Source organism: Hakea prostrata, chromosome 1, assembly GCF_041222555.1.
Source record: "Hakea prostrata isolate BN-2017 chromosome 1, UWA_Hpros_2, whole genome shotgun sequence".
Classification (NCBI taxonomy): Eukaryota; Viridiplantae; Streptophyta; class Magnoliopsida; order Proteales; family Proteaceae; genus Hakea; species Hakea prostrata.
Window position 1 is genome coordinate 11,607,606 of NC_142600.1, and position 13,794 is coordinate 11,621,399.

Here is a 13,794-nt window from a genome sequence, read left to right on the forward strand (position 1 = left end):
AAATAAAAATATCTTAAGGGTGTTTGGATTTTGATTCTAGTTTAAATCAATAATAATTGCTTAAATGGATAAGAAAGTTTCGTCTGAATGGGCGGTATTAAAAAAAAAAGGTGTTGTTAAAACGTGTAACTTGCAACAAAATCATAATCATATTAAAAGTGGGAAAGCCAGATGGGTAAAGACTAAAGAAGTTAAATCCTACTCGAAAAAGGAAAGGAGAGATTTTAATATATATATACAGGGAGGGGGAGGGGGAGGGGTTGCGAGAGTCTAAACCTAGAACCAAGAAGTATAAAATACGGTGGTGGTAGAGCCCAGGGAGCGGAGCCGGTGATTTCTTTCTTCTTCTTCAACAACATCCCACTTCCCTCCATACAGAGTACAGGTACTCTAATTAATTCAGTAGTTTTTTTTCTTTCTCTCTCTCACAGTCTTTCTTTGTAACTTAGCTTATATGCATGGCTTTCACTTCAAATAATACTAGTAAGCGGTTGAAGGTTTCAACCCTAAACTGCCATTCTGGTGTTGAGAATAATGGTATCATCCCTACTAATACTGTTGCCCTACTTCCAGATGAAATTCAGATTATGATAATAAAAAAATTAGACTTGGTGGCTTTCCATCGTTTCGGTTCTGTGTGCCGGGAATGGCAATCCATCACCATTGCTGCCAACAACAACAAAAGACGGCATCATCAATTTCTCCTCAAACCTCAATTACCATGGCTCATGCTTTCCTACATGGAGTCAGACTGTCCTTATCATCATCGTTCACTGTGTCATCATGATTATCATGATTATCCTCATCGGGGGTTTTTCAGTCTCCTCCATGACAAAGTTTTTAGGTTAAAGATGCCTGAAATATTCCGTGATGCTCGCTGTTGTGGGTCAAGCTGGGGTTGGTTGATAATGTTGGGTAATGGGGGATACGGAAGGATGTTCCTTCTGAATCCATTTACTCTTATCCGTATTGAACTTCCAACTGGATCTACTATTCCTCATCTACTTTTATTTCCAACGTATAATATTCCCAAAGTTATGTTGTCGTCGTCTCCTTCTATTGCTGCTGCTAATGATTCCAGTTTGGATGAAAACCCTTCTTCTTTGGCAAGGGATGATTGTTGGGTCATAGCTATTTATTCGGGCCGTCTTTTAGCCTTCTGTAGACCGGGAGATAGAGCATGGACTCCCTTGACATGCAACCCTAGAGAACCAGGACCTATTGTATATGGAGACCTCATCGTCTATCAAGGAAAATTCTATATGATTAAGTTCAATTTTGATCTTGTACTTCTGAAGTTATCTCCTCAACCAAGGGAAACAAGTTGTAACATTGCCCCTCCACTGATGGAACAATTAAGTTGTAACATTGCCCCTCCACCGATGAAACAATTGGATCATCGTCGATGTCGATATAGTTCACTTTATTTGGTGGAATGTTGCGGAGAGTTGCTAGTGGTTGCAAGATGGACCAAAGTCATGCGTCAGGGTCATGTTTATCTTCCAACAACTTTTATGTTCAAGGTATATAAGTTAGATCTACCACACCAGTGCTTTGGATTAAGGTTGAAGACTTGGGCGATCAAATGTTATTTATTGACACAAGTACTGGTATTTCTGTCTCGGCATTCGACTATCCAGGATTTGAAGGAAACTCTATATATTTTACAGGTCACTTTCAACATAAACCTCCATGTTCTTCCCAATTTGAACATCTTCTACCAAGAACAACAAGACGTAGAAGAAGACGTGAGAGAGCTGCTTGTTATGATTTGGGTGTGTTTCACTTAAAAGATAATAGCATTGGGGCTATTTTCCTAAATGCTTCAAATTCATGTTTTTATAAACCTGTATGGTTCTCACCGGTTTTTTAGTAGAAAGAAGGGGTTTTAGAGAGCTTTTGAGGAGGGGCATATTTTTTTTTTCTTTTCTTTTTTGTACTTTTATGTTTTTATCAATTGAACAGGTTCCCTTTTATTTTTTCCTTGATTGGCTTCCAGACTTTTACAATGTTCATTTGTTTCATCAAATTGTTTTATTTGGACAAACAGAATCAAATTCATCATTAATGAAAATTCCCTCTACTTAACTCGCCTCTTAACCAAGTGTAATTAATTTGACCACATTCATGAATATATCAACAACTAGCCACTAACTTCTCTATCTTAACAATTCCCTGAATATATTACAATGCATATATTACAATGCACCAATTAGGTTGTCAACCTTTTATACAATAAATAATCTCTCTCTTTTTTTCTTTTTCTTTTTTTAAATAAAGATTGATTGTATTAAATTTAAATGGGAAAAAAGAAGAAAGAGATTACACCATAAAAGGAACCATACAAGTCTCAGTTAGAAAGACTAAATCCTAAAAAATTCAACAAAACTCAAATTGCTATTGTCTTGTTGCATCCCTTTCTAATTCCAAGATCATCAAAGGCCATTCCGTTTGGATAATAAGATCAAAAGATAAAAATAGTATATTGATGTATAACAAATAAGCACGACTAGATAGAGAGAATGAGTGGTAATTGAGTTGTATCTTCTCAAGTGAATGATGAATTCCAAGCCCTAAATCCGTATTTTTAGCATCTAAAAGGCAGATGGGTTGATCCATGAACTATATAATTAGCATTAACAATCTTGCATGGCACTAACCCTGGTGGAAGGTGATGATTGATGAGAACTGGGGAAGACTTCTGGTGGGGGGATGAGGAGATATGACTTCTAGAGTTTAGGTAGATGAAGGAGCGGTTGGGCGGAGTAGGATTTTCAGACCTTTTTGCTACATTCTTTACGAGTAAAGTTTTTCTTTTTCTTTTTTTTGGTAATCGAGTAGCAGTTTGATTGTATATAATAACCAGCAATATGCTCATCCTTAATTCAACAATGCTAATTCCTTAATTTGGAATTATGAAATTAATTCTGGTTTCTAATATGAAATTATGAGAAATATAAATATTTTATTAAGACCAAATTGTCTTGTTGCAATAAATTTTTTTTATTTTTGTAATGTAGGCTAGTTAAAAGTTGTAAAATTGCTTAATTTGGGAAGGTTTAAGGTAGAGCAGAGAGACACTCATGAGATACCATATCCTTGGGTGTCTGTAACGAATCATGGTAGTATAGTATTGTAAATGTTAATATGATGTACACATTGATAGATAACATCATAACATGAGATGTATCTATTTCCTAAGGACATACCATATACTTGCAATCGTATACTTGCAATTGTATGTCTCGACTTCTTAACTAGTAGGTGATTGGGAGTTCAACCAGTAGCTAATTATAACTCAGGCATTTACACCAATTCATCTAAAGTCTCTAGGAAATCATTGTCATCGCCATTGCAAAAACCAAAGCTGATGAGACTCCTCCATTTTATTTCCATCCTATTAGCCAAAAAAAAAAAAAAGGTGGAAATTTGTTGCTTCTCCATGTCTAAGGGTGGAAATTTGTTGTTTTACGGATTTGGATCTCAAGGAAGCAAAGGATTTGGTTGAGAAGACGCCAGCAGTGTTCAAAACAGGCGTGTCAAAGGAGGAAGGGGAGCATATTATTGAGAAGATGAAGGCTCTTGGGGCTAAAGTAGTCATGGAGTGACTCAGGTTAATCATCCCTGGTTTTTTTATTGTTCTTCCCAATTTAAAGTTTGTTTGAAACAGAAACTAACACTGAGAGTTGCGAATTTTACACACTGGTTCTTTTGGATGGGATTAACTTTAATGTAATTGATGTTGATGAAAATAATATATTCAAGCTTAATTTCATATGTTTTGCAACTACTGGTTCCAGTGATGAGCTTGCTTCTGGTTCCTACTGTTATTTATTTGTTCGCCGAAATTGGAGAGATTTGTTATCTGATATAAGAATGCAACTAATCTTTCTATTTTGTCCTCTGATTTAAGATATCACAAATTTGGATAAGGTTTGGTTATCATTTCTAAATTGGGGTTTTATTACTAGCCTAATCTTACACTTCCTTAGGTTATGCTAAAATGTTTGGGCAAAAAAAAAAAAAAAAAAGGTTATGCTAAAATGTAACTGAAGTCTTATTTTTGCTGTGGTCTGCATCTAGGTATATGATGGTCGCCACTCACTATTTACCATGATAATATCTAGACTTGTTTAATCTCATAAAGGTGATTTTTTAATGGATCATTTTTTAGTCTAGATTTGTTATTGGTGGGAAGTGTTTTGGCACTATTATTTTGGATTTATTTGACTTCCTGAAAAAGATCTAGAATGAAGTGGTCTTTCCTGGGTTCTTGCTGACCTTGATCCAAGGGTTGTATCATATGAACCTTATCTTCAGTAGGCAGGTTGTTAGGGGAGGACAGTGGATTTAATGCTTCTTTAAGAATGGGCATCCCCCTCCCAAAGTTAAAAAAGAGATGAAGAGATGGGATAGTTGTTGATGGGGTTGCCTTGTTATTGTTGGTCTTACATCTTGATTAAATTATAGGGTATGAACTGCCCACTTCTTTTGCTTATTTGGGTTGATTGATTTTGATGACTTTCTTTTTAGCTTCAAGCTGGATATGTGCTTTTATATCTGGGTTCTAAAGGTTGCTTTACTCTTCTCTCCCTTAACCTTCCTTCAATTTGTGTTTGTTCTTGTCTCGCAAATACTTAACTCTCTTTTTTTTATAGTAGGAAACTTCTTGTTGTTTATCCAGGATCAGGTAATAGAGAAAGGAAGTTATATCAAATAACAACTAAACCCTTATGGTTAGATTTGAAATCCATTTAGAGTGACTACTGCTAAAGAAACTACTATAAGAAGCCCCTGATGGCTGGAAATCATGGGGTAAGCCTAAGTACCATGTTGATGTAAAATTCATGTGCAACTCAATTGCAGTGACAACAAAGGCATGATTGAAAAAGAAAACAATTGGTCTGCTAGAGGAAGTAGAGGATGGGTTAGTTCTGAATATGTTTTTGTAACTTCTACTTCATGTAGGATACTTCGAAACTGTACTTGTGAAGTTCAGATTTCAGTGAAAATTGAATAGAAGACAGTAGAGGTTGTGGAGGTTAGGACAGTGTCTTTTCTGGACAGGTGAAGCAGGTTAAGGGGTTAAAAAAGAGAACAGAAAATTCAGTGTGTATATAAGCAATCAGCTGGAGATTTGGCTTCTACAGTTTCCATCATTTGGCTGAAATTGGTTAAAGTTTGAAGGACCGAGGAGCTAAAGGTTTGAGGGATTCTGTTGGTGGAGGCCCCTGAAAATTTATTCTTTGTATTTGGATGCTGTAAGGCTCTGGCAAGTGAATGAACCTTGCATAGATGCCATGCAGTTAGTGTCCTTATTTCACTCAAGTATCAGGCCCTGCAATTCAGTAAAGGAAAATCTTTCTCATGTCTCTTTCAACTTGATTCAAGCGAGTACCGGTTTGTCTAAGGGGTTGTTTTTTGTTGTTTCTTTGATTTTCCCTGCTGCACCCCTTCCTAATATAGTGCAGTCTTATTGACTGAGCCCTATTAAAGAAGATAACATACTAAACTGCTTTGTGTATTGATTTATTATTGTAGATTTCTAAACTGAAATAAATGTGCTTGTCTTCATTTCCTCGTCTAAGACAAAGCTCTGTCGCTTAGGGTATATCTGGTCAGCAAGAATAGACAGGAAGACAAACTTTATGTCTTGAAAAAGAGGAGAGAGAAAGCTAAACTTGCTGGTGTCATCATAACTTTTGTTTTATTATGTATTTTTCTGTCTTTTTTGCCCATTTTTCACTTTCCTGACAACCAAACATATGGTCTTACACTGGTGGCTGTTAGTCGTCTTTTGGAGTTCTGACTGGTACTTTCTTCTGGATTACTCTATTTTCAACTTTGTCTTGTGCATGTTGCCACATATTCATGCTGAGAAAGCATGTTGTTTTTAACCTTAAGATTTAATAAGGCATTTTCTAGATCCATATTCATCTTGAGTTTTTGAGATTATGTTTTTGCTGTCTACTTGATTAATTATATTTTCATTCCTGTAAGTCTACTTGATTAATTATATTTTCATTCCTGTACTGCTATACTGACTTGTGCAACTCCTGAATGTCATGGCCACTATGAAGGTGTATTTCATTTTATATGTTTAATTTTTCTCATGACTGCAAAATCAAGATTTTATTTCTGATCACCTGTACCAGATCGACATTTTAGGAATAAGGTTGATGTCAGGATGTGCAAACCCTTGGAAACTTAGCAAGTTGAAAACTCAGGTCTGATTCTTGACGCTAGAGTATGTAGACCCTTGGACACAAGTTAATAAAACTCAGGTCTCATACTTGACCATAGGAAATATACACAAGACCAACACTGATGATGCGGAGACAAGGGTACAGTCACAGTAGAAGGAGCCACAATTTGGACCAGGTTCTACATGGGTTTTGTTGTATTTTTATGTTTTGGGTCATGTGTGAACCAATGAACTGCTTGGTTCAGATGCTTTTAGTCTATGTTATGGTCAATTTATGTGGACCAAGTTAATATTTGTGCTTCCTATTTCATTTTAGGAGGACTACAGTTGTAGCCTGAGGTCAAGGTATTGAAAAAGCCTCTCAGAAAATTTGTTCAGGTAAGACTACGTTGGAAAAATGCCCCTTTCAACTCTGCTTGGGCGGAACCATGTGGAAGCCTTCGGCACTTGGTTCAACCTTTTTAGTTTTGATTTTGTAAGTAGTAGTCATCAGTAATTAGGTCACATCAGTTTAGAAACTGATTGTGTTTTGTGAACCAAGCAAGGACCAAATTTCTTAAGTTACAAAATGTTTCCTTGCCATTCTCTCTAATATTAGAACAACCAGGACGGCAAGCAGCCCATGGTTTCAGTTCTCAATGCTGTCCAGCTTGCACACTTCTGATGAAGTTATTCTCTTGGTGTTTGATGCATGGAGGAAGTAGCCGGTGCATGATCTGGCTGCCACCTTGCAGCGGGACATCCAGGATGTCTCCGTTAAGCTGTTCTTCATCCCTTACTAGTGATCTAGCTACAAAAGAATCTTCTCCATCAACCAAAATACCTTTGCTGCTGCTCTGGTTTATGCCTATGTTGTACTTGTTAATTCAATCACCCCCTTCTGCCCACTCTAGCCATCAACTTCCTTTAATCTTTTAAGCATACGTTTGACTAAGGCACCCACTTGATCCCACTTTCACCCATTCTATCCAGCTGATTATCTGCTACAAGAAATCTCCCTAAAAGTCTTTAGAAACCCTGGTTTCTTGCCACTTTTGAGATTAGCAGACGGTAATTCTGCTGTAGACCTGATACCTGTCCACTTTTTTTGAAATTGGTGGAGGTTAAATCTGCTGCGCCCTTGATATTATTTAATCCCTGGATCTTTATACTATCTCATTCTTGTCCCTCACTTAACGCAAATTTTATGCCTATCCACCAGTCCTACAAAACCAAAACCAGCCTTAAGCCTGTTGAGCAGTGCCATTCGTTGGTTACAGAAGCTGTTTTGTGACTGAGTGAACCTTCAATGTTGTTTGACATCATCTGGATTATTGCAGGACTGAGAAACTAGGGTTCTAACCAAAAATCAATGTAAGTAAAAAGTAATTGGATAGGCCCATTATTCCAATTAATGGAGGTCTATTAGTGTGGAACAATCCGTTAAAATATCAGGCCAAGTTGATGGCTCAATGCTGAGATGTCACTTCTAAAAATAGAAACTGAATTTCAACTAGCTGCTATAGGGATAATGAACTCATTGGTCGGTGTTAAAACAAACACCATGAAATAGTGAATCAAAATAGAAACAAAACGAAGACTCGCAAAGATTTAATGTGGTTCACACACCAATGCGGTGCTACGTCCACGGTGTGAAGAGGAAGAGTTTTTCACCATGTAGAAGAACAAAAGGAGATCTCACAACCTATTGCCAAGAACGACGTTACAATAACTCTCACCCAAAGCCCCAACAGAAAATCCCAAATATCTTAATAATGTGATAGGCGAACATAAAATACATATATATAGACTCCAATTGGGTAAATAAGTCGACCCAAGCCCTCCGCTTTGGCCACAGATCTCCAAAAACAAGTCATTCGGGTTGCTCACCAAAATATGTTGGTGTGGGTCCATCTTCAAAATTGGGTACAAAAATTCGGGTCATAACATAACAAACCTCTACCTTGACCTGAATTTTCCCACTAAACTGAATAATCTTCATCTTCTTTAATAGCCCCATCATGGGCTAAGCTCTAATGCAACCAACTCTAATCAAGTCCAAGCAATGCTTGAACTCAAAGATATATAAAGGCCTTGTCAACATATCAGGTGGATTGTCTTCAGAACCAATCTTCAACACTTGCATATTGACTTCAGCAACTACCTCTTTGACATATTGATTCCAAACATCAGTGTCATTCGTCCTCTCATGATACATTTGATCTTTAGTTAAGTGATGAATAGTACTCTGGCTATCACAATGGACCATAGTCACCTCCTGAACTGTGCTTTGAGCTCTCCAATCAAGCCTCTAAGCCAAATAGCTTCTTTAATTGCTTTTGTCACCGCCATATACTCTACTTTTATGGTAGATAATGCAACTGTAGCCTGTAAAGTAGCTTTCCAATTGATCACACAACCTTCCTAAACACATATCGCGTGAATGATCTTTTGTTAAGATCACCTGCATAGTTTGAATCAACATAACCTGTTAATCTGTCACCATTCCTCCCAAATTCCAAACACACCCTAGAGGTCCCTTTTAGATACCTAAGTATCCATTTCACTCCTTCCCAATGAGTTTTTTGCTGGCATAATAATCTACTTACCATACTAATTGCCTGTGAAATGTCAGGTCGAGTACACACCATAACATACATGATGGAACCGATTGCACTAGAGTATGGAACACGTGATATAAAATTCACCTCTTCATCTGTGTAAGTGATAGGACAACTGAAAATCTAAAGTGAGATGCAGTTGGAGTGCTAACAGGTTTTGCATCTTTCATGCCAAAGTGCACCAATACCTCCTCAATGTAATTTTGTTGAGATAGCCAAAGCTTTCCTGCCTTCTTATCCCTTTTGATTATCATGCCAAGAATTTTTTTGTTGCCCCCAAGTCTTTTCATCTTAAATTCAGTGCTTAACTGTTGTTTCAACTTGATGTTCTCATCCATATCTCTAACAACAACAATCAACATGTCATCAACATATAATTCAAATATATGAATGAACCATCAAAAAGTTTTTTAAAGTATACACAAATACAAAATAGTCATTCTTGCACCTACTGTATCTTAAAGTAGCCATAATAGAATCAAACTTTTTATACCACTGTTCGGGAGATTGCTTTAAACCCTATAGAGACTTTTTCAACAAGAAAACTTGGTCCTCCTTTCCTTCTACAACAAAACCCTGAGACTAATGCATATAAATCTGTTCTTCTAGTTCACCATGCAAGAATGTAGTTTTCACATAAAGGTGCTCTTAACTTCAAATTTGCATTGCAACTAAAGCAAGCAAAAAACGAATGGAACTATGCTTAACAATAGGTGAAAATACCTCATTAAAATTCAACTCCTTGTATTTGATTGTAGCCTTTTTGTAACTAACCGTGCATTGTATCTAGCATCTCCATAATCTGTGGTGGATCTTTCTTTTGGTAAACCCATTTGCAACTAACAATTTTCTTCCCTCTAGGTGGTTTAACAAGCTCTTATGTTTGATTTTGGTGAAGAGACTCAATCTCCTCATTCATGGACGACAACCACTTCAAAGAATTAGTTGAAGAAGTAGCTTCTGAATATGTTGTAGGTTCACCGTTTTCAATTGTATTTGCAACGGACAACGCATAAGCAACAATTTCAGCATGCCCATATTTTTGTGGTGACCTAATGTTCCTCCTTGGCCTATTTCTGGCAATGCTTTACTCCTTCTAGATTCTCTATAGCACCTTCTTTAGTAACAGTGGGCGGCTGAACTAAAGTTTATTGTGCTTTGATCCACTTCAAACTCCACCTTCTCCCCAGAATTTTTCTGACTTTCATCACTATGGATGAGTTTCTTTTCTAAGAGTCGATATAGCAGACTCATCAAAGCTACGTCTTTGCTAATAATAAATTTAGGATTATTTGGATTAGGACACCATAACCTAAATCCCTTAACCCCAGATCTATACCCAAGAAAAATGTACTTCTTAGCTCTAGGTTCCAACTTCCCATCATTCACATGTGCATAAGTAGGACATGTAAAATTTTTTAAATTACTATAATCAATAGGTTTACCTGACCATACCTCCTCTAGAGTTTTGCACTCAATAGTTGTGAGGGAGATCTATTCGCCAACCATGCTTCTTTGCTTTTTGCTTTTGCCCAAAAACTCCTTGCGAAGACTTGCATTTGATAAATGCACCTTGCCTTTTCTAACAAGGTTCTGTTCATATGCTTTACAGCTCCATTATGTTAAGGTGTCTTCACAACTGTACGGTGTCTTTTAATTCCCTCATTCTTATAGAATTCATTGAAGTCTCATTCACAGAATTCTAGGCCATTGTCGGTTCTTTATCTTTTAATTTTCTTCCGAATCTGCTTCTTGATCAAAATTTTCCATTGCTTGAAAGTAATAAATATTTCATTTTTGTGCTTCAAGAAGTAGACCCAGACCTTCCTGGAATAATCATGAATACAAGTACCTGAAACCGGTCCCCTTTGAAGGAACTTTGGATGACCCCCACAGATCTGAATGGACGTAGTCCAGAGTTTATTTAGTCGTGTGAATAGCATAATTCCTACCTACCTGCTTATTTTGTGGAACTTATAGGCATGAGTTCACTTAGATTTTGACTATGAAGGCTTCTCTTTTCATTTTCATTCTTTTTGATTTTCAGTTTTGCCTCCTCCCAAAGGTATAATAAGATTAAATTGCTTTGAGGTTGTGGAAATTTATGTTTGATTGAAGTTTGCTTTATTTTTTATCTATAAAAAACAGATAGGAGTGTCATTTAAGATGAAACAGTCACCCTATTCAAAAGCGAGGTACAATCCTCCAAACTGGAAAATCTTTTACTATAGCAGCCAGGTAAATTCTTAAATGGTACTCGACAGCCTAGATTCCAGAAAAAGCATCCCATGCAAGCCTTATTTTGATCTAGACTTTAAAGTCAACCTAACTTTCTTAACAAAGGCATGTGATATCTTATTTTACTGTGTTACCAGTTTGATTGATGAAGACACTTCTGCTAGTTTTCCATCTCAGGGTGTGTCTCTTGTCAGAGGATGTGAGAGCAAGATGAACATTATTCTGGCGGATTCATATCTCCTCTTTGAGGTTTCTATGATTTGCCAATTCTTTGGAGAGACTGAGCACAAATTTCTAGAGTGCTGTACTGTATCCAATAAATTTTGTCAAGTAGGGTTCAACTTTGGAACTGGATATTTTCTGGTATAGTGCTGCATTAAAGGATTTTTACAAAATTAGGCATTTTGAAATGTTTTTACATACTCACAAGTTTGTTGCCCCTCAAAGAAATGCTTCTTGAATTTGAAGTAAAAACCCTCTATAAAACATAATGTAAGAAAATAGTTGAGGTAGCAGAATATGTTATATGCATATAGAAAAGAGAATCTTCTACATCCCTGAAAATTTTGAGAACTGTGCAGGATTATATGGTAAATAAGTAGCCGGGATGTCATTGAAATTTCAAATATGGTGATTAGGTTCCATTACTGAATGAACTATGACTGGCTACCTCTCATAATGGATGGGTGACATTTATATTTTGTTTCTAAGGCGGCTGCTTTAATTTGTCTCTGTGGATGAGGGGGACAGTAATTGATTATTCATTTATCTTGGTGAGCTTTTACTTGATGTCATCATATTTCTTCTATATCAGAGTAAGAACCTATTTTAAAAGTTGAATTTTGAGCTTATGGTTTGGGATGCTTTGTAAAATTGTTGTTACAGTTCTTGATATAACGTAGGCAGGCAAAGAGGATTAGCTCTAATCTTAACAGTGGATAAATCATGGAAACCTAGTTCTGTTTTCTAGTTGAATTCTTAACTAATGTCTAATATGCTATATTTGACTGCATGTAGACTTTGGTTAGAGTGCTGAAACATGTTTTGACCCCTCATGTTCTGATGGAATTAGCAAGAAGAGCATGTGCATACTAGTTTTATGTGAAGTTTAGAACTTTGAAAGTCAGTGATTTGTTAAACGTACAGCCAATAACTGTGTGTGAGTATTCACAAATCTTTGAAAGAAAGAGAATTTTCCTAGGGGATGAGAAATATATTCTATTTTCTCTGCATAGAAATCAACTGTGCTTGATTGTGGCATACATATCATCCAGATTCAATCTTTGATTTTTTCCATGCTAACAAGTGATTGCATGGATGCAGCATAACTTCAAAAATTGGGAAAGTTCTCCTTTAAGAATAGATCGTTTATTTATTTGTACTGTAACTTCTCTTTTCCAATAGAGCATATTCGAACTATTAAATATTGCTATTGTCGCTCATTTGTTCTTATTTGTTTTTGCAGACAACTTTTAAATATGAATCTTTCTGGAACATTAGCACCTGAGCTTGGTCAATTGTCATACATGGAAATTTTGTGAGGCACAACGCATCTTAAACCATAATCTGCAAAATAGCTAGTTTCAACTTTGACATTGTGGATATATGTATTTGCACATGGTTGTTGCTCTGCATCATAGTTCAGAATCTCATATCAGTAGGCCATTTCGGTCAGACTCAAAAGAGTGAAGTACCAAATTGTTGTCAAGGCAGGTATTTTTCCCATGAATTTTGCTTGGACATTTTGCGAACAAATTTCCAAAATGACCAAAATTTCAACAAAACAGTGCATTTTGTTCACCAAAATGAGCAAGATTTTGACCAAATTAGTAAAGTTTCATCGAAACACTGCTGATTTTGGTTTCACTCCTGCATCATCTTGAAAGTACCAATATTAGTGAAATTTCAGTGAGTTTTTGAACTATGCTCTGCATACTTGTTTATTTCAAAACTGCTGATTTTCTTATTGTACTAATCAATTTTCTATTTCTTTTGGTTTTGGAAGAGACTTTATGTGGAACCAAATTGGTGGGAGCATACCAAAGGAGATTGGCAATATCAAAACACTGATACTCCTGTAGGTTAAATAAGTACTCTTTTATATGTGGTTAGACTTTCTGGTATGTTACTACTATTTGAATTTTGAATGCTTACCCAGTCCTTCAGAACTTGAATTTAATATATGAAAATCTAAGTTATTAATTTATCCATAGAGATACTTAACTTTGGGGTTAAGCCAAGCTGTATGAGTTTTGACCAGTTTTTTTTGTCCAAGTATGGCAAATATACTGGGATTGATCCAGTGCCAAAGCTCAATACAGATTACTAGATTAGGCTGATCGAAGCATGAAGTTGAGGAGACCAGCTAATGAATGTCACAGCCATATAATTGTCATTAAACATCAGCAGATATGAGTAATACCAGGCTATTCATTGGATTTTACATTTGGTATTCATAATGACTTCTGACATAGAAAATATGGGTGGATCAATGTGATAAGAGCACATCATAGATAAAGATTTCAGTGCTGACTAAGGTTTACACGGGCCAGCTGAAATTTGGTCGAACTGGCTGAAACCAGGGTACCGGATACTTTTTGGGTAAATTTTGACGTGTGATGGACTGGTCAAAACTACCAAAACTTGTTGAAACAAGTCATAACTACTGAAACTGGGATTGTTGAAATTAGAAAAAACTTGGTATTTACTGGTTAAAACTATCAAATTTTTGGAAATATCTTGTTGAAACCA

At 36.3% G+C, this 13,794-nt stretch overlaps 1 pseudogene across 1 annotated transcript in view; it reads left to right on the plus strand.

Moving 5' to 3' along the window:
• The first annotated feature begins 256 nt into the window (after positions 1–256).
• The window catches only part of LOC149027482 (uncharacterized), a 29,214-nt pseudogene continuing 15,676 nt past the window's right edge, over positions 257–13,794 (plus strand). The window contains exons 1-6 of the transcript XR_016172988.1: positions 257–385; positions 574–1,775; positions 10,954–11,043; positions 11,221–11,406; positions 12,372–12,580; positions 13,049–13,120. The product of XR_016172988.1 is annotated as an uncharacterized LOC149027482 (transcript). The remainder of the gene's footprint in view (positions 386–573; positions 1,776–10,953; positions 11,044–11,220; positions 11,407–12,371; positions 12,581–13,048; positions 13,121–13,794) is intronic.